Source organism: Stenella coeruleoalba (assembly GCF_951394435.1).
Source record: "Stenella coeruleoalba genome assembly, chromosome: X".
Lineage (NCBI taxonomy): Eukaryota > Metazoa > Chordata > Mammalia > Artiodactyla > Delphinidae > Stenella > Stenella coeruleoalba.
Genome location: NC_137152.1, coordinates 57944991 through 57972426, shown reverse-complemented (window position 1 = coordinate 57972426; position 27436 = coordinate 57944991). Strand labels below are relative to the sequence as shown.

Sequence of the window (27436 nt, the reverse complement as noted above, 5' to 3'; positions counted from 1 at the left end):
TGTACTAAGTTGCCAGCATTCATGCACAAGTAGAAAACATCCTCAATTTATATTAAATCAAAAGTGTGTTACCATTAATGTCTTTCACTATTAAATACTGAAAAAAATTGAATTTGTGTATGTGTGTGTGTGTGTGTGTGTGTGTGTGTGTGTATAAGATTCATCCTGGCAATACTGACTTTACAGCTGACTGACACTACTTGGCTCATGTTTCAAACACAATGCAAAAGAAGGTCTTTGCAGCTGTTAGTGTACAAAAGAATCAAAGCCACCTTAGATTACATTTAATAGAAAAGCAATGTGCATATACAGATTTACAACAATTTTAAAGACAAAAAAATATGGAACTGTTATGTGGTCCCAACAATAAACTCGAAAGCATATGACAAATAGGGGCTCCAGTGAACTGTTTATAAATACTTTACATTAGGTACAGTTATACTAGAAGTTGAATTCATTTCAAATCTTCAACAAATGTTCCTATATTTATAGTTTAACATTTCAGTTAAATGCATGCAATTACTCCTTATCCAAGCATAGCTGCTGCTCCTTGCATTTTATTGTTAAGGACTTTAACTGGCCATCTTTTTCAACTTCTAATCTTTCTTCACCATTCTTGACAATTCTCTTTGTAGTGATTTTTCTGTCATTAATTAATTTAGTAGAAGTTAACATAGATTTGAAGTTGCCCATCCCACTACCACCAAATGACATGGAAGAGAATGAAGTGAGGCCCCCATGACGTAGTGAACTGAACAATGTAAATTTGGGTCAAAAGAAGAAAATCCACCTCCAAAAGACGGAAATCCACTTAAGGCAGAGAAAAATGACCCTGTGCCCCAGCTTTTGTTTCCATGGGGCCCCTGCGATGACCAAATATGTTCTCAAGTGGGTCTTCAAAGAGGTCAAATAAAAAAAGTCTCTTCCACCAAAATATTCCCTGAAGACATCTGGATTAAGGAATCTGAAGCCAAACTCAAATGGCCTGTCAAAATGACTTCCACCTCCATCATTTAATTGTTTTTTAGCGTATCTGTCATAGATGTCCCATTTTTTTAATATGTGATAACACCTCAAACACCTCATATACCTTGGCTATTTGAATTTTCTCTCCCTTTTTCTTGTCAAGATTTTTATCTGGTTGCTATGCTGATGCCAGTTTCCAATAAGCCTTTTTAATAACCTTGGCTGAAGCATGTCTCTGCATGCATAGGACTTCATAGTAATCCATCATGTTTTAGCAAGCTGTTGGAAGGAATCCAAGGACGTGGAAGCGGGTGGATAGAAGCAGCAGTGATGGGGTGATGGCCTGGGTCTCCTGTTGACTCTGGCATGGCTGTGCTGATCATGGAGGTGCAGACGGCAGCTTCCCAAGATTTCCTTTTTCTCCTTGGATTTAAACTCTTAGATATTATTATAAATGGAATTCCATTCTTAATTTCATTTTTAGATTGTTGGTGGTGTACAGAAATACATCTGATTTTTGTTTTCATTTGTACCCTGCAATTATGAAGAACTCGCTTTTTAGTTCTACTAGCTTTCTTGCAGATTCCTTTGGATTTTCTAAAGATTAGATCACATAATCTGTGAATAGAGGTAGCTTTACCCCTTCATTTCCAATGAGGATGCCCCTTTTTTTGTATAATAGCTATTGCTAGTACTTCCAGTAAGACATGAATGGCAAATGATGAAAGTGGGTATCCTTGCCTTGTTAGTGATCTTAGGGGTAAAATTTGCAGTCTTTCATCAATGAGTATGATGTTAACTGTGGGTTTTTCATAAATGTCCTGTATCATGTCGCAGAATTTTCCCTATATTCCCAGTTTTCAGAGTATTTATCAAGAAAGGATGTTGGATTTTGTCAAATGCCTTTCCTGCATAAATTGAGATGATCATGAGGGTTTTTTCCCTTTGCTCTATTCACATCATGTATTACATTGATTGCTTTCCTTATGTTGAACCACCCTTGCATTCCTGGAATAAATTTGACTTGGACATGGTGAGTAATCCATTTAATATGCAACTGGATTTGGTTTTCTAATATTTTGTTGAGGACTTTTGCATCTATATTAATAAGGGATATTGATCTATAATTTTCTTCCTTGTTATGTCTTTATTTGGTTTTGTATCAGAGCAATGCTGTTCTCATCGAATGAGTTAGGAAGTACTTTAATTTTTTGAAAGAGTACTAAAAGTATTGTTTTTATCTCTTGTTTAAATGTTTGGCGGAAATCACCAAAATTAATTCAGGACTTAATTTTGTTGTCAGGTGTTATGTTAGTGATTCATTCTCTTTACTTGTTAGGTCTGTTGAGATTTTCTATTTCTTCTTGAGTCAGTTTAGGTGAACTGTGTATTTCAAGGAATTTATCCATTTCTTCTAAGTTATCTAATTTGCTGTACAATTTTTCATACTATTTTCTTACAATTAATTTAATTTTGTTAAGGTCAGTTGTTGTGTCACCACTTACATTTCTCATCTTAGTTATTTGTATGTACTCTCTCTCCCTGTTTTTTCTTAGTCTTACTAAACATTTGGTGATTTTGTTTATCTTTCCAAGGAACCGTCTTCTGATTTAATTAATTTTCTCTATTGTTTGCTTAGTCTCTATTTTATCACTACTTTGATCTTTATTATTTCCTTCTTTCTGTTACCTTTGGGATAGTTTCTTCTTCTTTTTCTGGTTCCTTCAGGTGTGAAGTTAGGTTACTGATCTGAGACCTTTATTCTTTTTAGATCTACATAATTACAGATATACATTTTCCTCTAACAACTGTTTTCACTGCATAGTATAATTTTAATGTGTTTTTATTTGCACTTGTCTCTAAGTATTTTCTAATTTCCATTACAATTTCTTCTTTGACCAATTGGCTGTTTGAGTGTGTTGTTTAATTTTAATATATTTGTGATTTTATTAGTTCCTTCTGTTGTTGATATCTAACTTCATCCTGTTGTGGTCAGTGAAGATACTTTGTGCGATAACCATCTTTTTACATCTATTGAGACTTGTTTTGTAGCTTAAAATATACTCTGTCCTGGAGAAAGTTCCATGTGCATGTGAGAGAATGTGTAATCTGCTGTTGTTGTGTAGAATGTACTTTATATATGTCTGTTAAGTGTATTTGGTTCAGAGTTGTTCAAGTCCTCTAATTCCTTACTTATTTTCTGTTTGGTTGCTATTTCCATTATAGAAAGAGAAGTATTGAAGCCTCTCACTCTTATGAAGAACTACCTATTTCTTCCTTCAATTCTGTCCAGTTTCCTTCATATATTTTGAGGATCTGTTATTAGGTTTGTAAATGTTTACAATTGTTATGTCTTCTTGTTGAATTGAATATTTTATTAATATATAATTCCTCCACCTACTATAAACTTCTTGATTTAAAATCTACTTTATTTCATATTAGTATAGACACGCCTGATCTCTTTCAGTTACTATTTGCATGGAGTCTTCTTCACTGTCAATATATTTGTGTGTTAGATCTAAAATATGTCTGTTTTAAAAAATTTTTTTAACAAATTTATTTATTTATTTTTGGCTGCATTGGGTCTTCATTGCTGTGCATGGGCTTTCTCTAGTTGCGGCGAATGGGGGCTACTCTTCCCTGCGGTGTGTGTGTTTCTTATTGCGGTGGCTTCTCTTGCTGCAGAGCGCAGGCTCTAGGCATGTGGGCTTCAGCAGTTGTGGCGCGCGGGCTCTAGAGCGCGGGCTCAGTAGTTGTGGCGCATGGGCCCAGTTGCTCTGCAGCATGTGGGATCTTCCTGGACCAGGGATCGAACCGTGTCCCCTGCATTGGCAGGTGGATTCTTAACCATTGTGCCACCAGGGAAGTCCCCATGAGTCTCTTTTAGATACAATATAGTTTGATCATGTTTTATCTATTCTGCCAAGCTATGTCTTTTGATTAAAGATTTTTTACATTCCAAGTAGTTATCAATCAGGAGGTACTTCTTCTGCCATTTTGCTATTTGTTTACTATATGCCTTATGGCATTTTTGTAACTCATTTCCTACCATTTTACTGACATCTTTTGTGTTTGGATGATTTTTTTTCTAGTGAAACATTTTGATTCCCTTCTTATTACTTTTAGTGTATATTCTATACATAGGTACTTTGTGGGTACACTGATCATTACATTTAGCACCTTAAAGTTATAACAGTCTAATTAGAATGTATACCACCCTTGAATGTAAGTTGGTGCAGCCACTATGGAAAACAGTATGGCGGTTCCTCAGAAAACTAAAAATAGAATTACCATATGATCCAGCAATCCCACTCCTGGGCATATAACCGGACAAAACTATAATTCAAAAAGATACATGCACCCCAATGTTCACAGCAGCACTATTAACAATAGCCAAAATATCAAAACAACCTAAATGTTTATTGACAGAAAATGGATAAAGAAGATGAGGTACATATAAACAACATATAAACTACTCAGCCATAAAAAAGAACAAAGTAATGCCATTTATGGCAACCTGGATGCAAACAGATATTATCATACTAAGTGAAGCAAGTCAGAAATAGAAAAATACCATATGATATCACTTATATGTGGAATCTGAAATACAGCACAAATGAACCTATCTACAAAACAGAAACACACTCACAGACCTAGAGATCAGACTTGTGGTTGCCAAGGGGGATGGGGGGAGGGAGAGGGATGGACTGGAAGTTTGGGGTTGGTAGATGCAAACTATTACATTTAGAATGGATAAACAAAACGGTCCTACTGTATAGCAAGGGGTACTATATCCAATGTCCTAGGATAAAACAAAATGGAAAAAAATATTTAAAAAAAGAATGTCTATATGTGTATAACTGAGTCACTTTGCTGTACAGCAGAGATTGGCGCAACACTGTAAATCAGTTACACTTCAATTAAAAAACAAAAAAGAATGTATACCACCTTAACTTCAATATCATACAAAACCCCTGCTCCAGTAGAGCTCTGTCCTTCCCTCTTTCTATCATTGATGACATAGACTACATAGTTATAAATTGTGTGCCCAATAAATAGAATAATTCTAATGCATTTATCTTTTCAATCATGTAGAAAATAAAAATTGGCATTACACAATTTCCCATGTATTTATCTTTACCAGATATTTATTTCACTAATAATTACCGATGTTGAATATTTTTTCATGTGCCTGTTGGCTATCTGTATGTCTTCTTTGGAAAATGTCTATTCATTTCCTCTGCCCCCCTTTTTAATCAGGTTGTTTGCTTTTGTTTTTGAGTTCTATGAATTCTTTATATATTTTGGATATTAACCCCTTATTGGATATATGATTTGCAAATATCTTCTCCCATTCAGTAGGTTCTCTTTTTGTTTTGTTGATGATTTCCTTTGATAGGCAGAAACTATTTAGTTTAATGTAGTCTCATTTGTTTTTGTTTTGGTCCCCATGCCTGAGGAGACATATCCAGAAAGATAATGCTGAGACTGATTTCAAAGAGCATACTGCCTATGTTTTATTCTAGTTTTATGGTTCCAGTTCTTACATTCAAAGCTTACATACAATCCATTTTCAGGTGATTTTTCTTTATGGTGAAACAAGGTGATCGATCTAGTTTCATTTTTCTTTTTGCTTTGCATGTGACTGTCAAGTTTCCCCAACATCATTTACTGAAAAGAGTATTGTTTCTCCATTGTATGTTCTTTGCTACTTTATCATAAATTAATTGCCCACATATGTCTGAGTTTCTGCCAATACCATGCTGTTTTGATTACTATACCTTTGTAATATACTTTGAAACTAAAGAGTGTTACACCTCCAGATTTGATCTTTTTTCTCAGGGTTGCTTTGACTATTTGGGGTATTTTGTGGTTCCACATAAATTTTAGAATTTTTTTGTTCTATTTCTATGAAAAATGTCCTTAAGATTCAGACAGGAATTGCACTGAATGCATAGATTCTTTTAAATAATATGGACATTTAAACAATGTGAATTCTTCCAATCAATGAGCAGGAAATATCTTTCCATTTATTTGTGTCTTCTTCAACAATATCTTCTACTCTTCAGAGTCCAGGTATTTCACCTCGTTAAATTTGTTCCTGGGTGTATTATTCTTTTTGATACAACTGTAAATGGGATAGTTTTCTTCACTTCTCTTTCTGACAGCTCATTATTACTGTATAGAAATTTAACAGATTTCTGTGTATTAATTTTCTGTTCTGCAACTTTACTGAATCCATCTCTTATTTATAATAGTTTTTTGGTAAAGTTTTTAGAGCTTGATGATCTGTCCTTTGATGAAATTGGGGTGCTAAAGTACCCTGCCATTATTGTATTGTCAAATTTCCCCTTTATATCTGTATTTGCTTTATATACTTAGGTACTCCTACATTGGATCCATAAATGTTAAAAAGTAAAATATACACTTCTTGTATTCATCCCTTTATCATAATATAATGCCCTTCTTTGTCTGTTGTTGAGACTTTGCTTTAAAGATTTTTCCTGATATTATTGGTACCACCCCTTTCTTAACATTTCCATCTGCATAAAATATCTTTTTCCATCCCTTCATTTTCAGTATGCATGTGTGTTTAGTTCTGAAGTGAGTCTCTTGTAAGCGTCATATAGATGGGTCTTGTTTTTTTTATCCAGCCACCCTATATCTTTTGATTGGAGCATTTAGTCCACTAACATTTAAAGTAATTATTGATAGGTATGTACTTATACCTGTTTTCTGATTATTTTTGTCAGTTTTCCCTGTTCTTTTCTTCTTCTTTTAGTTTCTCTCCATTTCGTTTGATGATTTCCTTTAGTAGTATGCTTGTGTTCATTTTTCTTATTGACAGTAACAGAATAAAAGTGGGGGACTTTAACAACCCCCTTACATAAATGGATAGATAATCCAGACAAAAAATAAACAATAAAATACTGGGCTTAAATGACATATTAGACAAGTTGTACTTAATTGATATATATATAAAGCATTCCATCCGAAAGCAGCAGAATACACATTCTTTTCAAGTGTGCATGGAACATTCTCCAGGATAGATCACATGATAGGCCACAAAACAAGCCTCAGTAAATTTAAGAAAATTGGAATCATATCAAGCGTCTTTTCTGACCACAATGCTATGAGACTAGACATCAACTACAAGAAAAAAACTGCAAAAAGCACAAACATGAGAAGGCAAAACTATATGGACTAAACAACCAATGGATCACTGAAGAAATCAAAATGGAAATTTAAAAAACTACCTACAGAAAAATGAAAATGAAAAGACAACAGTCCAAAACCTATGGGATACAACAAAAGCAGTTTTAAGAGAGAAGTTTATAGTGACACAAGCTTACCTCAGGAAACAAGAAAAATATCAAACAACATAAAATTATACCTAAAGGAACTAGAGAAAGAAAAACAAATAAAACCCAAAATTAGAAGTAAAGAAATCGGGACTTCCCTGGTGGAGCAGTGGCTGGGAATCTACCTGCCAATGCAGGGGACATGGGCTTGATCACTGGTCAGGGAAGATCCCACATGCCATGCAGCAACTAAGCCCATGTGCCACAACTACTGAGCCTGCATTCTAGAGCCTGTGAGCCACAACTACTGAGCCCGCATGCCACAACTACTGTAGCCCACGTGCCTAGAACCCAAGCTCCACAACAAGAGAAGCCACTGCAATGAGAAGCCTGCACACCACAATGAAGAGTAGCCCGCACTCACTGAACCTAGAGAAAGCCCACATGCAGCAACAAAGAACCAATGCAGCCAAAAATTAACTAATTAAAAAAAAGAAGTATGAGGTATCACCTCACACCAGTCAGAGTGGCCATCATCAAAAAAACTAGAAACAATAAATTCTGGAGAGGGTGTGGAGAACAGTGAACCCTCTTGCACTGTTGGTAGGAATGTAAATTGATACAGCCACTACGGAGAACAGTATGGAGGTTCCTTAAAAAAATAAAAATAGAACTACCATGTGACCCAGCAATCCCACTACTGGGCATATACCCTGAGAAAACCATAATTCAAAAAGAGCCATGTACCACAATGTTCATTGCAGCTCTATTTACAATAGCCAGGACATGGAAGCAACCTAAGTGTCCACTGACAGATGAATGGATAAAGAAGATGTGGCACACATATACAATGGAATATTACTCAGTCAGAAAAAGAAACGAAATTGAGTTATTTGTAGTGAGGTGGATGGACCTAGAGTCTGTCGTACAGAGTGAAGTCAGAAAGAGAAAAACAAATATCATATGCTAACACATATATATGGAGTCTAAAAACAAACCAAAAAAAAAGGTTATGAAGAACCTAGGAGCAGGACAGGAATAAAGACGCAGATGAAGACAATGGACTTGAGGACACTGGGAGGGGGAAGGGTAAGCTGGGACGAAGTGAGAGAGTGGCATGGACTAATATATACTACCAAATATAAAATAGATAGCTAGTGGGAAGCAGCTGCATAGCACAGGGAGATCAGCTTGGTGCTTTGTGACCACCTAGAGGGGTGGGATGGGGGGTTGGGAGGGAGACGCAAGATGGAGGAGATATGGGGATATATGTATATGTATAGCTGATTCACTTTGTTATAAAGGAGAAACTAACATACCATTGTAAAGCAATTATACTCCAGTAAAGATGTTTAAAAAAAAAAGTAAAGAAATCATAAAGATCAGAGCAGAAATAAATGAAATAGAGACTAAAAAAATAGAAAAGATCAATGAAACTAAAAGCTGTTTTTTTTTTAAGATAAACAAAATTGATAAACCTTTAGCCAGACTCATCAAGAAAAAAAGGAAGAGGGTCCAAATCAATAAAGTAAGAAATGAAAAAGGAGAAGTTACAACCGACACCACAGAAACACCAAGGATCAAAAGAGACTACTACAAACAACTATATGCCAATAAAATGAACAACCAAGAAGAAATGGACAAATTCTTAGAAATATACAATCTTCCAAGACTGAACCAGTAAGAAATACAAAATATGAACAGACCAGTTAGCAGTAATGAAACTGAATCAGTAATTTAAAAACTCACAACAAACAAAAGTCCAGGACCAGATGGCTGCACAGGTGAATTCTACCAAACAGTTAACTAAGTGTTAACACCTACACTTCTTAAAGTATTCCAAAAAACTGCAGATGAAGGAACACTTCAAAACTCATTCTATGAAGCCAGCATCACCCTGATACCAAAACGAGACAAAGGTATCACAAGAAAAAGAAAATTACAGACAAATATAACTAACAGACATAGATGTAAAAATCCTCAACAAAATATTAGCAAACCGAATCCAACAATACATTACAAGGATCACACACCATGACCAAGTGGGATTTATCCCAGGGATGCAAGGATTTTTCAACATCCACAAATCAATCAATGTGATACACCACATTAACAAATTGAAGAATAAAAACCATATGATTGGGCTTCCCTGGTGGCGCAGTGGTTGAGAGTCTGCCTGCCGATGCAGGGGACACGGGTTCGTGCCCCGGTCTGGGAGGATCCCACATGCTGTGGAGCGGCTGGGCCCATGAGCCATGGCTGCTGAGCCTGCGTGTCCAGAGCCTGTGCTCCACAACGGGAGAGGCCAGAGCAGTGAGAAGCCCGCATACTGCAAGAAAAAACAGAAAACAAAACAAAACAAAAAATCCATATGATTATATCAATTGATGCAAAAAAAGCTTTTAACAAAATTCAACATCCATTTAGGATAAAAATTATCCAGAATGTGGGCATACAAGGAACATACCTCAACATAATAAAGGCCATTTATGAGAAACCCACAGCAGACATCATACTCAACAGTGAAAATTTGAAAGCATTTCCTCTAAGACTGGGAACAAGACAAGGACACCCACTCTCACCACTTTTATTCACCATAGTATCAGAAGTCCTAGTCATAGCAATCAGACAAGAAAAAGAAATAAAAGGAATTCAAGTTACTATACTTTTCAAGTTTAAATATTCTATTTAGTTGCTCTTTATATAATTTCCATTTTTTTATTGATATTCTCACTTTGGTGAGACATTTTCTCATACTTTTCTTTAGTTTGTTAGATAATAGTTTCCTTTAGCTCTTTGAACACTTCAAAACTCATTCTATTAAACTCATTTAAAACAACCAACTTAAAGTCTTTGTCTAGAAATACATCATTTGTGCTTCCTCAAGCATGTTTGCATTGATTTTTCTCTTGTTAATATGCCATATTTTCTTTTTTTATATAAATTTATCTTTGGCTGCATTGGGTCTTCATTGCTGCAGGCAGGCTTTCTCTAGTTGTGGTGAGCAGGGGCTACTCTTCATTGCGGTGTGTGGGCTTCTCATTGAGGTGGCTTCTCTTTGTTGTGGAGCATGGGCTGTAGGTGTGCAGGTTTCAGTAGCTGTGGCACACAGGCTCAGTAGTTGTGGCCTGCAGGCTCTAAAGCACAGGCTCAGTAGTTGTGGCACATGGGCTTAGTTGCTGCATGGCATGTGGGATCTTCCTGGACTAGGGCTCAAACCCGTGTCCCCTGCATTGGCAGGCAGATTCTTAACCACTGTGCCACCAGGGAAGTCCCATATTTTCTTTTATTAAAATGTCTGTTAGATTTTTCTTGAAAAGTGGACATTTTGAGGATGTCCATATTATAATATGGCAGCTATAGAAATTAGATTCTCACCTCTCCCCAGGATTTTTTTATTAATGCTGCCTACTGATATTTTGGTGACTTTTTCTTTTGAAAAAAAATCCTGAAATTCATTTTAAATGGTAGCCTTTTAATACAAGCATTCTTTTTCTCTGAAATTTTATTGAAGTATAGTTAATTTACAATGTTGTGTTAATTTCTGCTGTACAGCAAAGTGACTCAGTTATACATATATATATGTTCTTTTTCATATTCTTTTCCATTATGGTTTATCACAATATACTGAATATAGTTCCCTGTGCTATACAGTAGGACCTTGTTGTTTATCCATCCTATACATAATAGTTTACATCTGCTAATCCCAAACTCCCAATACTTCCCTCCCCTACTCCCCTCCTCATTGGCAATCACAAGTCTGTTCTCTATGTCTGTGAGTCTGTTTCTGTTTCATAGATATGTTCATTTGTGTCATATTTTAGATTCCAAATATAAGTGATATCATATGGTATTTGTCTTTCTCTTCCTAAATTACTTCACTTAGTTAATTTAAGCTTTCTTAATAATGTTGTTTCTTCTTACTAAATCACATGAAAGTGAATATGTTTTTAGATCACTGTCCTTAAGCCATTTTCTGCATTATTGTTGTATTTCCCCCAGTTCCTCTCAACAGTCATTTGAATCTATCTACTTGTGGTTCTTTTACTTCATAGATATTAACATGCATGGTTCTTTCCTGAAGGATTCTGTCCTTGCATTTTAGTCTACTTGTATTTTTATCAACCCTCTATAATATTTTAATGGATTTGTTAATATTCATTCTCCTTTTTTATAGCTTAATAAAGATGCTACAGAAACCAAACCAAGTATAAGACCAGGTCCACAGAGCTCAGCAGTGCAGATGGATGTCAAAGATGAAGAGACTTGCTGGAACGTGATTAAACCCTTCTTCAGGAATGACTCAAAGCTGAGATGCTTAGAGAAAGAAGATAAAACACCACTCTGTATAGCAACATGACTGTTTTACTTCAGCTACCACAATCTTTTAATGAGTTTACAAACCACATTACTAATGTATGTGGTAAGCTGTTACTTATAACAAGTCTGCTATTAATCTCCAAACTTTTTAACTGAAGCTGGAATGGAAAAAACATTAGAATGACCAAGTTACTCAATTACCTAACTAAGCTATAACCTTGCATACCACTTAAATAAATAATGAGATGTTTTTTAAATTTACACCAAGCATGCTATTCTTTCTCATCAATTAAAACTATTATCCCACAGTTTGTTGAGTTTAAAATAATAATATAAATAACCACTAAAAATATACTAGCAAAACTGAATAAGGGCATGAGTGTGTGTGTGTGTGTGTGTGTGTGTGTGTGTGTGTGTGTGAGAAAGGGAAAAGAGACAGAGTAGTTACTTGCATAGCTGCATAATTATTTCAATATTCCTTTCATTTTACACATTTCTTTTTATAGAGGTCTCATTATTACATAAATGCAGTTGACTCTTGAACAATGTGGGGGCTAGGGGCACCAAACCCTCATTCAGTCAAATACCTGCATATAACTTTTGACTCCCTAAAAACTTTACTAATAGCCAACTGTTGACCAGAAGTCTTACTGATAACATAAACAGTCAATTAACACATATTTGTATGCTATATGTATTATATATTACATTCTTACCATAAAGTAAGCTAGAGAAAAGAAAATGTTAAGAAAATCATAAGAGAAAATACATTTACAGTACTGTAATATATTAATTGATACCATAAGTTTACATCATCTGTTTTACAAGATGAATCATCTGTGAGTACCCACAACAGTCTTATATGATACAAAACACTTTAGATGTTATACATATTATTAACACTAGACATCAAAAATGAAACAATGTGAAAAAAGAAATTAATATTTATTTACAGGTATAATGATTCATGCATTGATAAGAAAGATTGCTTTATGGTAGCCTAGTGTAATCAATATGATAGCCTATACACTAATGAATGAAATGTTATAAAAATTTTATGGTATGCAATATTACAGTCACATTCTTAATACAGTATTGGAAATGTTATTACACTTTTAAAAAACCACTTACCTGTGATGATAAGGCTGATGCACAGTTTCTCTAATAACGAGAGGCATACTGTAATGTAATTCTTTGAAAGTAAAGTTATAAAACAGTAAGAAAACTAACCCACTACTAATTTTATATTAAATGTCATTCACATTATGCCTATGTAAGGATAGGTTACCCAGCTCAATACAAGTCTTGTACAGGATGTGATATACAATGAATACTTAGGGGATGATGATGACAATGGTGACAAAAAAGGTCCCATAGAGTTTTTGCTGTAAGTTTATTAGATTTTCATATGAAGACATTCACAGACATACACAATAGATAAGTTTCTAAACTGTAGGGCATGATGATTATTTGCTACCGTTAAGTGGAAGTGGATCATCGTAAATTCTTCATCTTCATCATCTTCATATTGACTAGACTGAGGAGGATGAGGAGGGTTTGGTCTTGCAGTCTCACTGCTAGATTGTCTAGCGTCAATTTGTTTTCTGGTGCTGCTTCTAAGTCTTCTTACTTGTCGTCTGGCACTGGTTCAGAAGCACTCATCTCCATCAAGTTGTCATCTGTTAATTCCTCTGGTATGGTGTCTGTTAACTCTTGAATTTCTCAATAGATCCATATCTTGAATCACTCACTCTCCCCATCTTTTTGGCCATATCCACAATCTATTTCATGATTTCTTTGATGGCTCTGTCCTAAATCCTGTGAAGTCATGCACAACATCTGGACAGTTTTTTTCCAGCAGGAATTTATTGTTTTGGGCTTGATGCCTTTCATGGCTTTTTCTATAACAATGATGGGATCTTCAATGGTGTACTCCTTCCAGACTTTCATGATGTTCTCTCTATCGTGGTTCTCTTCTATAGCATTGACAATCTTTCCCATACAGTACTGTGTGTAATGAGCCTTAAAGATCCTTATGACCCTCTCTCTGACCTAGAGGCTGAATTACAGACGTGTATTTGGGGGCATAAACCACTTTGACGCCCTCAGTATTGGACTCATGGGGTTCTGGATGGCCAGGGGCATTGTCCAATATCAAAAGAACCTCAGAAGGCCATCCCTTACTGGCAAAGTATTTCCTGACTTCAGGGACAAAGCATTAATGGAACCAATCCAGAAAAAAGGGTTGTCGTCCAGTCCTTCTTGTTGTACAACCAAAAGACTGGCAGTTGGTGTTTACCTTTTCCCTTCAAGGCTCGGGGGTTAGCTGCTCTATAGGTAAAGGCAGTCCTGTTCATAAACCCGACTCCATTTGCACAAAACAGTAGAGTTATCCTACCCCTTCCTGCCTTAAATTCTGATGGTTGCTTCTCTTCCTTACTAATAGAAGTCCTTTGTGGCATTTTCCGCCCAGAATAAGGCACTTTTGTCTGCGTTAAAAACCTGTTCAAGAAGATACCCTTTCATTAGGACAGTGGCCATGGATGTTGGAATCTGCTAAGGAGTGTGTAACAACTCACCTGCCAAATTAACTAGCCCTGAAAATGGATGACGCTGGAGAGTTGGGCCCATACCTGACTGTCGCAATGACCAACAAACCCATGAAAAGAAGATCAACATCACTAAGTACTAGAGAGATGTAAATCAAAACTACAATGAAATATCACCTCACACCAGTCAGAACGGCCATCATCAAAAAAATCTACAAACCATAAATGCTGGAAAGGATGTGGAGAAAAGGGAACCCTCCTACTCTGTTGGTGGGAATGTAAATTGGTACAGCCACTATGGAGAACAGTATGGAGGTTCCTAAAAAAACTAAAAATAGAACTACCATATGACACAGCAATCTCATTACCGGGCATATACCCAGAGAAAACCATAATTTGAAATGATGCATGCACCCAGATGTTCATTGCAGCACTATTTACAATAGACAGGACGTGGAAGCAATCTAAACATCCATCAACCGAGGAATGGATAAAGATGTGGTACATATATACAATGTAATATTACTCAGCCATTAAAAGGAACGAAATTGGATCATTTGCAGAGACGTGGATGGACCTAGAGACTGTCATACAGAATGAAGTCAGAAAGAGAAAAACAAATATCATATAATATCACTTATATGTGGAAATCTAGAAAATGGTACAGATGAAAAAAAAAAAAAAAAGAAAATGGTACAGATGAACTTACTTGCAAAGCAGAAATAGAGACACAGATGTAAAGAACTTATGGATACCAAGGGGGGAATGGGGGTGGGATGAATTGGGAGATTGGGACTGACATATATACACTATTGTGAATAAAACAGATAACTAATGAGAACCTACTGTATAGCACAGTAGTACTCAGTGCTGTGTGGTGACCTAAGTGGGAATGAAATCTAAAAAAGAGGGGATATATGTATACGTATAACTGATTCACTTTGCTGTACAGCAGGAACTAACACAACATTGTAAAGCAACTATACTCCAATAAAATTAGTTAAAAATCAATAAAATACATATTTTTAAAAAAGACATCCTTTCTCCTCAGTGATTTTCTTAATGGTATCTGGGAACTTGTCTGCTGCCTCTTCATTAGCAGAAGTTGGTTCTCTTGTTATCGTGACATTTTTTAAGCCAAACCTCTTTCTAAAATGATCAAACCATCCTTTTCTGGCATTAAATTCTCCAGCTTTAGATCCTTCACCTTCCTTTTGCTTTGCCATATACTGACATAGCTTTATCTTGAATCATATTAGAGTCTATAGGCATGACTTTCTTATACCAATCCTGCACCCACATAGAAGCTGCATTTTCAATAGGAGATAAAAAGTTATTTCACAAAAAGTGCAAGGTTTTTAGGTCTGTTGCTAGCCACAGCAAGGACGTTATGAATTTCATTTTCTTTCCTTTTCTTACAATAATCCTTATACTGGATTTATCTTGAAATGGCAGGTGCATGTCAAGCAATTCAACTTTTTCTTGTAATGTCACAACTTTTTTCTGCTTCTTGGGAGCACTTCCAGCATCACTAGTGGCACTTTGAATGGGTCCCATGATGTTATACAAGGTTTACTGTATTGCACTAAACATGAAAAATACACAAAAACAGGGCTTCCCTGGTGGCGCAGTGGTTGAGAGGCCACCTGTCAATGCAGGGGACATGGGTTCGTGCCCTGGTCTGGGAGGACCCCACATGCCGTGGAGCGGCTGGGCCCATGAGCCATGGCCGCTAAGCCTGTGCGTCCGGAGCCTGTGCTCCTCAGCAGGAGAGGCCCGTGTACCGCAAACAAACACAAAAACAAGCAGAAATCACTTTTTACTGTTATGCAATTTACTGGGGACAAACCACTCACACAAAGATGATTAACATCACACAGTGTTTCAAGCAGATCCTCCCAACACTTGCTCTCACCACAATAGCAATAGGAGGTGGCTACAAAATACAAGTGATGGTACACGACTCAGGAGGACTATATCACAAAAGGCATTGGAGGCTTCTTCCTTGCTCTCTCTCTTGGATTGTTCACTCTGGGAAAAGCCAACTGCTATATGCTGAGGCCCGCATAGAAGGAATGAAATATTCCTACCAAAAGCAATGTGACTGAGCAATCTTATAAGTGAATCCCACAACCCAGTCAAACCTTCAGATGGTTCCAGTCTCAACAGACTCCCTGGCTCCAATATTCTGAGAAATGCTGTGCCAGAACTATTAGCTAAGCTATACCTGAATTTCTAATTCCTACAAACTGTGAGGTAATTAATGTTTGTAGTTTTAAGCCTTCATATTATGGGCCAATTTTTTACACAACAGTAGATAGCTCATAAACCTACTTGTAAAGAAAACAAAAGTTTTAAAATTTTAGGAGCAATCCTGAAAAATATACTAGATGATAATCCTTTCCAAAGCTAATCAAAAAATATATTTGTAGAAGAACAGGTTAAAGACTATTCAAATAGATTGTAGACATAGACAACTTCACATTAAACTTTATATTCATTTTCTATTCCTGGCTAAAAATTACCATGAAGTTAACAGCTTTAAATAACACACATTTTTTATATCGTGTTATGTGTTGGCCAAGGATCTGGGACAGCTTAGCTGCCTCCTCTGCTTAGGGTCTCACAAGACTATAATCAAGGTGTTGGCTGGGCTGGGTTCTCATCTGTAGGAATAGTTAGGAAAAGAATATACTTCCAAGTTCATTCAGGTTGTTGGCATAATTCATGTTCTTGTGGCTATATAACCAAATTTTCAGACATTTTGCTGCCTGCCAGCAGGAGACTGCCCTCAGGTCCTAAATGATGCACACAGTTCCTGTTTCCCATGTGTCTCCCCAACATAACTGCTTACATTGTGAAACCAGCAATGAGTTTCTTCCTCCAGTCTGATATAGGATAGAGTCTTATATAACATGATATAATCATAGAAGTGACTTTTGGTCACATAACATAACCTAATCAAGTGAATGACATTCCATCACCTCTGCCATTGTTTAGAGTTTGCTATTGGTTGGAAGTCACAGGTACTTTGTGCACAGAAGGGGAGGGGAATAGACAAAGGTGTAAACACTAGTAGACAAGAAAATATTGGGGGTTACCTTATGGTTTGTCTGCCACAAACCTATTTTAAAAACAGGACCAAGAGTTGTTATTTAGAATTGATATTTCCCAGACCTAAGAAGATACCCAACTACTACATATATATGTATAATAGTTTATCTTTACTTACTTTTCAATATTTTTATTAATGCCTGCAATTTACTCTTCTATAATTGGCATGTTTAACACTGTTACAGTAAAAACCAAAACATTAACTTTAGTTCTAATAGTCTACAAAAATCTTGATGACAGACACTTGTAAATACATTTGAAAATATATTATTTTTGGAATAAGTTATCATGAATATGGCTCAGCTTAAAAACGCTGACAAGTGGTTATAATGGTTCTCAAATAAATTTCCCATACTGAGGTATAATTGCTCTAACTGGTATATTTTTCTAATTATAATTGCTCTAACATTTTAAGGTTAACTTTTTTTTTTTTTTTTTTGCAGTACGTGGGCCTCTCACTGTTGTGGCCTCTCCCACTGCGGAGCACAGGCTCCGGACGCTCAGGCTAAGCGGCCATGGCTCACGGGCCTAGCCGCTCTGCGGCATGTGGGATCTTCCCGGACCGGGGCACGAACCCATGTCCCCTGCATCGGCAGGCGGATTCTCAACCACTGCGCCACCAAGGAAGCCCCTAAGGTTAACTTTTGAAGATATTATGAAATAGACATGAGAATTTTAAATCTAATACTTGAAAGTATGTCTTTAAAAATTAATTTGAGCATCCTAATTCTGAGATTTAAATTTCAAAGTGTTTTTTCTACTCCTTCACTTTACACATTCATATAAACTAGTTATATTAGTCAGGGTTCCCCTTAGAAACAGAACCAGAAGGATATAAAACAAATATATGAAGAGATTTATTATAGGAATTGGCCCATGTGGCAACACAGGATGAGAAGTCCCATGATCTGCTGTCAGCAAGCTGGAGGCTCAGGAAAGCTGGTGGTATAATTCAGTCCAAGTCTGAAGTCCTGGGAGACAGGGGAACCAATGATGTAACTCCCATTCCAAGACTGAAACTCTAGGGGAGAGGAGAGGTGGTGGTGTAAATCCTGGAGTCTGAAAGCCTGAGAACCAGGAGCTCCAATGTCTGACAGCAGGAAAGAATTTACTCTTCCTTTGCCTTTTTGTTCTATTCTGGCACATTGGTGAGGGTGGATATTCTTTACTCAGTCTACTGATTCAAATACAAATCTTCTGGATAGACTCTCACAGATACACCCAGAAATAATTCTTTACCGGCTATCTGGGGCATCACTTAGTGCAGTCAAACTGACACATGTTGTGACTTGTTAAATTATCATTTGTCAAGTAGAGCCTCAGGATGTCAGATGGTGAGTCACAGTTCAACAAAAGACCGCAAGAGATCCCAGGCTAGGGCTGAATTGGTCAATTCAAACCAAAAAGAATCGGACTTTGGAAAGCTTCTTGAGTCTAATATAAAAGGTGCACAAGGGGGAGGCTTTGGATGAGAATGCTTACTACAAGGGCAGTTTGGGGAGTCATATCAGGACCCTACATTTACATTTGTGCCCCTGCTGTTATATAGGGCATGCATTCTTTGAAGGGGCTAGTGTCAACTTAAGGCCCCTGCAGGGTACTTAAACATACAAAATGGATGCCAAGGCAGCAATATTATGGAGTTTAAATTCTCAACAACACATAAAATTAATCCTCACAGTAGTCAACTACATAATACTACTTCTCATCCATTTTCCATTAATCTCCAAAATTTACAAGCAGCTCATGCAGCTCAATAACAAAAAAACAAACAACCCAATCCAAAAATGGGCAGAAGACCTAAACAGACATTTCTCCAAAGAAGATATACAGACTGCCAACAAACACATGAAAGAATGCTCAACATCATTAATCATTAGAGAAATGCAAATCAAAACTACAATGAGATATCATCTCACACCAGTCAGAATGGCCATCATCAAAAAATCTAGAAACAATAAATGCTGGAGAGGGTGTGGAGAAAAGGGAACACTCTTGCACTGCTGGTGGGAATGTGAATTGGTTCAGCCACTATGGAGAACAGTATGGAGGTTCCTTAAAAAGCTACAAATAGAACTACCATATGACCCAGCAATCCCACTACTGGGCATATACCCTGAGAAAACCGAAATTCAAAAAGAGTCATGTACCAAAATGTTCACTGCAGCTCTATTTACAATAGCCCGGAGATGGAAACAACCTAAGTGCCCATCATCGGATGAATGGATAAAGAAGATGTGGCACATATATACAATGGAATATTACTCAGCCATAAAAAGAAACGAAACTGAGCTATTTGTAATGAGGTGGATAGACCTAGAGTCTGTCATACAGAGTGAAGTAAGTCAGAAAGAAAAAGACAAATCCCGTATGCTAACACATATATATGGAATTTAAGAAAAAAAAATGTCATGAAAAACCTAGGGGTAAGGCAGGAATAAAGACGCAGACCTCCTAGAGAACGGACTTGAGGTTATGGGGAGGGGGAAGGGTGAGCTGTGACAGGGCTAGAGAGAGTCATGGACATATACACACTAACAAACGTAGTAAGGTAGATAGCTAGTTGGAAGCAGCTGCATGGCACAGGGATATTGGCTTGGTGCTTTGTGACAGCCTGGAGGGGTGGGATAGGGAGGGTGGGAGGGAGGGAGACGCAAGAGGGAAGAGATATGGGAACATATGTATATGTATAACTGATTCACTTTGTTATAAAGCAGAAACTAACACACCATTGTAAAGCAATTATACCCCAATAAAGATGTTAAAAAATAAAAAATTTAAAAAAATAATAAAAAAATAAATAAATAAAAAATATGCAAAAAGTAGGAATATGGAGAAATACAAAAGTTCTGGGGAACCAAATAAGAAAATGTATAACAGAATATCATATATGAAATGTTTTAAAATATAGGAAATATCATGATGTAATTCATCATACTGAGTTCAATTAAATATATTTTCTATCCATACACCTTGCACTGAATCATTTTAAAAAACTAAGATCCCACAATTGTTACATTAATTTGACAAATGGAAAACTGATATACAGAAGAGTCTCAAGCTGAAAAATAAGTTCTACAAAAAGTTTATTTGTAATGTATTTTTTGGTCACTTATTTCATCACTCGATCATACAAAAATATTTATTGAAAATATTTATTTAGTAGGTAGACAGTATACTACTAACTGCTATGATCATGTTTGGAAAATTGTTAATTCTACAGATAAATTTGAGGAGAATTGGCATCCTTACTATGATGAGTCTTCAAACCCATGAACACAGTATGTCTCTCAATTAATTTAGGTCATTGATTTCTTCCACCAAAACTTTGAAGTTGAAAGGTTATTTAAATACAAATTATATAATTCTTTAATAAATATGGGCCTATTCAAATTATCTGTTCTTGGTGTAATTATAGTAGTTGGTGTTTTAATATCTTTTAATGCCTTTAGGGTTTGTAATAATATCATCTTTTATTCATGATAATGATAATTTTGTTATGTCTCTTTTTTTCTTGGAGGTTACAGCAGGTAGCTTATCATATTTATTGATTTTAGAAAGGTTTGCTTTTGCTAATTTTACTTTCTTTTTTCAATTTCACTGATTTTAGCTCCCATATTTATTATTCATTACTACCGCTTGCTTTCAGTTTAATTTGTTCTTTTTCTCCCTGCTTCAAGGGGAAATTTTTAATGATTTAAAGCCTTTCTTGAATACCAATGTAAGAATTTAACGTTAAAAATTTCAAGTTCTGTGTAGAAACATCCCAGTTTTGATATGCTGTATGTTTTATTCAGTTCAAAATATTTTCTAATCTAATTCTTATACAAATCTAATTTCTTATACCAATTAGATTTGGAGAGGTTGTTGCTTAATTTCCAAAGAGTAGAGGACGTATCAGATGTTTCTGTTACTGATTTCTGGTTTAATTCCATTATTGCGACAAATAACACTTTCTATGATTATGATCATAGTACATTTGATCAAATTTCCTTTTGGCTGAGCATATGGTGAATACTGCTGAATGTTTCAAGTGAACTTGCAATCTACAGTTGTTAGGTGGAGTGTTCCATAAATGTCATCTAAGTAAAGTTGATTTATAGTGTTTAGACTTCTACATCCATGATATTTTCTGTCTACGTGATTTCATATATGAATAAAATAATGAATTAATAATAATAATTGATGAATAACGAGAGAGGAAAGTTAAACTCTCCAAGAATAATTGTGGATCTTTCTATATCTCTTTTCACTTTTTGTTTCACTTATGTTGAAAACTATAGTTAGTTGCATCCTAAGTTAAGAATAATCCAGAGAGGGCCATATCTCTTGTGCCCGTGGCTGCCTGCTTCCCTGCGCATTTGGTGCTAATGGGGCTCATGCAATCCAAGCAGTCATACCAGAGTCATACCAGGCAGAGGAAGACAAATATATATCACTTATTTGTGGAATCTAAAAAATGATACAAATGAACTTATTTGCAAAACAGAAATAGACTCACGGAACAGAACCTTATGGCTATCAAAGGGGAAAGAGGGAGGGAGGAATAAATTAGCGGTTTGGGATTAAAATATACACAGTACTCTATATAAAATAGATAACCAACAAGGACCTACTGTATAGCACAGGGAACTATAGTCAATATCTTTTAATAACCTATAATGGAAAATAATCTTAAAAAAAATATATATATATATATCTCACTTTGCTGTACAACTGAAACTCACACATTTAAATCAACTATATTTCAATAAAACATTTTTAAAATACAATTTTAAAAAATGATATTAGCTGTAGGTTTTTTGAATAAGTTTTTATCAGGTTAAGGATGTTACTCTTTCTTCTTTTTTACAAATCATGCATGGGTTTTGGATTTTGTCAAATGATTTTTACTGCATCTATTTATATGACCATATGATTTTTCTTTTTTTAGCCTGTTGATGTGATGGATTACAGAAACTGATTTTTGAATGTTGAAACCATGTTGCTTACATGGGGTAAATTCCATAAGTTCACGGCTTAAAAATTTTAATTCATATTTGGATTTGATATAATATTTTGTTAAGGATTTTTACATCTGTGTTCATGAAATACAGGTTTGTAGTATTCTTTTAATGTCTGTGATTTTGATATATGGTAACTGTGGTCCAATTGTATGAGTTAGGAAATATTCCTACTGCTTCTATCTTCTGGAAGACTTTGCAGAGTATTGACATAGTTTCTTCCATAAATTGTTGATAGAATTCCCCAGTGAATCCATCTAGGCCTTATGCTTTCCCTTATTGAAGGCTGTTATTTATCGATTTAATTTCTGTAATACATAAGGGCTTATTCAAATTGTCTATTTGTTGGGCTTCCCTGGTGGCGCAGTGGTTGAGAGTCCACCTGCTGATGCAGGGGACACGGGTTCGTGCCCCGGTCCGGGAGGATCCCACATGTTGCGGAGCGGCTGGGCCCGTGAGCCATGGCCGCTGAGCCTGTGCTCTGCAGCGGGAGAAGCCACAACAGTGAGAGGTCCGCGTACTACCAAAAAAAAAAAAATTGTCTATTTGTTAAGGAATTGTATATCTATATTAAACTGATATTAGTCTGTAGTTTATTTATGTATTTTATTTATTTTTTAAGTTCATTTGCCTTTGATATAAAGGCAACAACCTAGTCTTACAGAATGAGTTAAGAAGTGCTTTTCTTTTTTATTTTCTGAAAGAGATCACATGCAAATTGGTGATAAATCTGAAAATATTTAGTTCGTTTTTGCAGTAAAACAAAGTGGGCCTGGAGATCTTTTTTCCAGGAGTTTTAAAATTATAAATGTAAATAAGTTGTTATTGGACTATTCATTTTACTTCTTTTAGCGAGTAACAGTAATTTGTGTTAAGGTATTGGTCCATTTCATTTAATGTGTCTAACTCAAGCATGGCAAGTTATTCGTATTTTCTCATTTCTTTAAGGTCTTCATAGTTTATTGTTATATCTTGTTTCTCTTGTGTTATTGAACTATTTGTGGCTTCACTTTTTTCCCAGTCTTGGTAGAGGTTTGTTAATTTCAACAAGCCTTTCAATGAAACAGCTTATGTTTCATTTTCTCTATTGTTTTGTGCATCGTTTCATCAGTTTCTGGTCTTATTCTCTTCCTTCTTCTTGTTTTGTATTTAATTTGCCATTCTTTTCCTAGTTTCTTAAGGTGTTTACTGATTTTGTGGTTTTTGTGTTTTCTGATGTGTGTATTCAATGATATGTTTCTTGCAGCACTGATTGAGCTGTACCTTACATATTTAATATTTTTTGTCATTTTTAGGTATTTGTATTTCTTGAAAGACATTTTCTTTCATCAGTGGGTTATTTAAAAGTATGTTTTGGGCTTCCCTGGTGGTGCAGTGGTTGGGAGTCCGCCTGCTGATGCAGGGGATGTGGGTTCATGCCCCGGTCCGGGAAGATCCCACATGCCATGGAGCAGCTAGGCCCGTGAGCCATGGCCGCTGGGCCTGTGCGTCCAGAGCCTGTGCTCCGCAATGGGAGAGGCCACAACAGTGAGAGGCCTGCGTACCCGCCCCCCCCCCAAAAAAAGTATGTTTTTTAGTTTCCAAGTGTTCATAAAATTTCCTGTTACCTTTCACTTATGCATTTCTACTTTAATACTATTGTGGTCAGAAAACACTCTATGGTTGAAATGCTTTTAAACACATTCAGATTTGCTTTGTGGCACAAAATATGGTATCATTTCTACATTTGTTTATTTCAAATGTTCATTTGGAGAGAACATTTACTTTGGTATTATATGGATGGCCTGTTTCTTCTGTCAATTAAGTCTGGGTAATTCATAGTTTTGATCAATTCTCTACCCTTACTAATTTTCTGTCTAATTCTATCCACTATTGAGAGGAGTGTTTGCCAACTCTATTTATTATTTTTGTATCCATTACCACTTTTTGTATTTTCAACCTCTGCTGTTTGATGCATAAAATTTAGGATTGTTATATATTCTTAGTTGACTCTTATTATGTTTTGTCTCTTCCTGGTCCTTGTGATTTTTTGTGGTGAAATTTACAGGAACTCCTAATTTCTTCAGGTCCATATTTGCATGGTTAGCTTTTTCCATGTTTCTACTTCCAAGCATATATATCACCATATTTTGAGTGATTTACTGATATATAGCATGTATAACTGGCCATGTAAATTTGTCCTCTATGCCACTGTCTTATAATTGTACCCATATTATAATTTATGTTATATATATTATTGTATATTATATACATTATAATTGTTCCATAATTAGAAATTTACATTATAACTTTTGACATGGTAGGGTTAACTCCACAATTTATATTGCTGTTTGCTTGCTCCTTCTGTTTTTCATTTATGTTTATCTTTCCTACCTTACTAATTTTTACTTGAGTGCGTATTAGGATATCATATTGATTTATCTAGTGTTTTTGAGTATATCTCTTCTTAGAGATTTTTAGTTGCTCTTGGTAATAAGTGTAGAGAACTTCTGTCTCTTTTCCCTCTCCTATTTATAATAGTTTTAAATATTTTCACCACATGCTTTGAGAACCATGCTCAGTGTTAAACAGTCTTCACCTTCTACTGTTCTTTCGTCCCTCCTAGTGTTCCAATATTTATCATTTCACTTGTTTGGAGAATGTTCTTTAACCATTCTTATAGAATAGGTCTGGGAACATCAATTTATCCTGTGTTTAATTTGTTTGAAAATGTGTTTATTTCTTCTTCATTCCTAAAGGATAACTTTGCCCACTATAAAAATCTAGGTGACAGTTCCTTTATGACTTGAAAAATGTAAAGTCACCTCTTTCTGGCCTCCACATTTTCTGAGGACAAGTCTACTATCGTTTGTGTTTTTTTCTACAATAGTTTTTGTTTGTTTCTTTTTGGCCCCCTCTGGCTGCTTTCATGAGTATCTTTTGTTTTTAATAGTTTGACTACTGTGTGCCTCAGAATGGATTTCTTTGGGTTTCTACTATTTGGGGTTCATTAAGCTTTGTAAATCTATGTGTTTTAAAAAATTGGAGGAGTCTTCAGTCATTGTCAAACACATTTTGGACTTACCTTCTTTCTTACCTTCTTCTGGGACCCCAGTGACAGGAATCGTGTGGAACTTCTGTTATTGTCCCAAAGACCCTTGAGGCTTAAAAAAATGTTTAGTCTATTTGCTGTGAATGATTTTAATTGTTCTATCTTTCAGTTCACTGGGTCTTTTCTCTGTCATCTCCATTGTGCTGTTAAAACCATCTGTTTAGTTACTTCATTTATGTTTTTCAGTTCTGAAATTAAACACTTGGTCCTTCATATCTTCTTTCCTTACTGAGATTTTTTGATATTCTATTTCAAATGTGTTTTTAATTGCTTGTTAAAACATTCCTGTGGGGGCTGCTTTATAGTCTTCAATAGGTAATTCCAACATCTGTGTCATCTCTATGTTGGCAGCTATTTATTGTCTTTTCTCATTAAAGTTGAAAATTTCCTGGCCCATGATTATGATTTTTTTTTATGCTAGACATTTTGGGCATATGATTCTGGAATTCATTTGAATCTTCTTTTTACAGACCTCCTATGAGTCAGCTCTGGTGAGGGATGGAGATTCTGCCATCTAAGTACTAGGTAACAGTGAATTGTACAGGTTCTCCCCTTGACATTCTTTAAACTCCAGGAGGGAGAGGAAGCTCATTACTGCTGATCATATGTAGGTGTGAGGGAACAGCATATTATATCAATGCTCCTCACCACATGTCCTCCACAGATATCAGAATGGGTGGTTGGGACAGCACTCAATAGGGCTGGAGAGTGATTGAAGTACTAGCTTACCACATGGCCTCATCTGACAAGCCCCATGTAGAGAGGGAAGTGCTCTTTGTTACTGCGGGATGTGGATATGAATCCAAGATGCCCACAAGGCCTCTATTTATGCCATGGGGATTAGTGCTGCCACTGTGCAGTAAAGGCTTTGCTGCCCAACAGGCTTTCTCTCATACTACCCTCACATTGGTTGAGGGTGGTTGAAGAGTCTCATTGTAGATTGGCAACAGAGAAGGCTATGATGCCACTCAGCCTTTGCTGATGAAGGTGTGGATGGAGCAGTGATTTTTACCCTTAGGTTTGGAAGTAGTAGGGCAATACTTTCTAAAAGTTGTCTTATTTGATGGGTTGCTACTGGCTAGAGAATCCTTTTCCTAGGGATTTGTTCTGTTTTGATTTTTGGTCTGTGCTCACAGGTCTTTCTATTTGCCAGATACTTCAGCACTTAACCTGAGATATATTAGGCAAAAGAAAAAAACCTCAATGTAATGTCTTTTCTTGGGTGCCAGTGTCTCTTGCTGATCTCCATCCCTTTTCATTCTTCTTATATTTCTTTTATATATAATATCCAGGGTTTTTGGCAAATATGAAAGTGCATCTATTCCCCTGATCTTGAGCCCAAAATCCTAGGCCATATAAAATTAAGATATTTATTTATGTGCATTTATGTCTATCTTTTTATTATGTCTCTCCTCTCTTTATAAAATTCTACTTTTCCTTCTTTCCTCTATTCCATTTGATTTGAATATTTTATAGTATTCCATTTTAATTTATTTAATAATTTTTAGTAGGTTTTCATATATTTCAGAGGTTTCCCTAAGGATTAAAATGTACATGGGTGATATTTTCCCATCTATTAAACATTAAAATATTACTACTTTAAATAAAATCTATAAATCTTAGGACCATATAGGTCCCATTACCATCTGCTTTGTCATGAACTATAGTCCTGTGATTTTGTCATACGTACAAGCTCAAAGTAAGCCTGTTAGCTTTATGAATTCTGGCAGAAGACATGAAAATCATGCCTCAATGACAGAAGATTTTATAACTCATGACATGGTAAGCAGCATGAGCATCTTCACATTGATTTCATGAGTTCACACTGGTTCTTCAAGCCTTCCACCTTATTTCAAGGAGGCAATGAAAAATGGTCTAGGTGGATTCTGCCCAGGTAATGGGTTTGCATCAGAGGTAAGGAATCCCAAGTTTAGGAAACCTGAATATTTTGGATTCTCTGTATATTAACTTTTCCAATAGGCCCAAAGGATCAATCCAAGTACCACAGGATGTATTAGTGATTGCAGAGGCTCTGTCTTTGCTTGCAAGTTGTAACTCTAGGGCAATTCTATAATCTAAAACAAACTCTGG

General features: G+C 35.9%; 1 pseudogene across 1 annotated transcript in view; it reads right to left on the bottom strand.

The window, feature by feature from the left end:
• Positions 1 to 273: 273 nt before the first annotated feature.
• LOC307180290 (dnaJ homolog subfamily B member 6-like) overlaps positions 274 to 27436 on the bottom strand; it is a 92972-nt pseudogene continuing 65809 nt past the window's right edge. The window contains exon 4 of the transcript XR_013831749.1: positions 274 to 9597. The product of XR_013831749.1 is annotated as a dnaJ homolog subfamily B member 6-like (transcript). The remainder of the gene's footprint in view (positions 9598 to 27436) is intronic.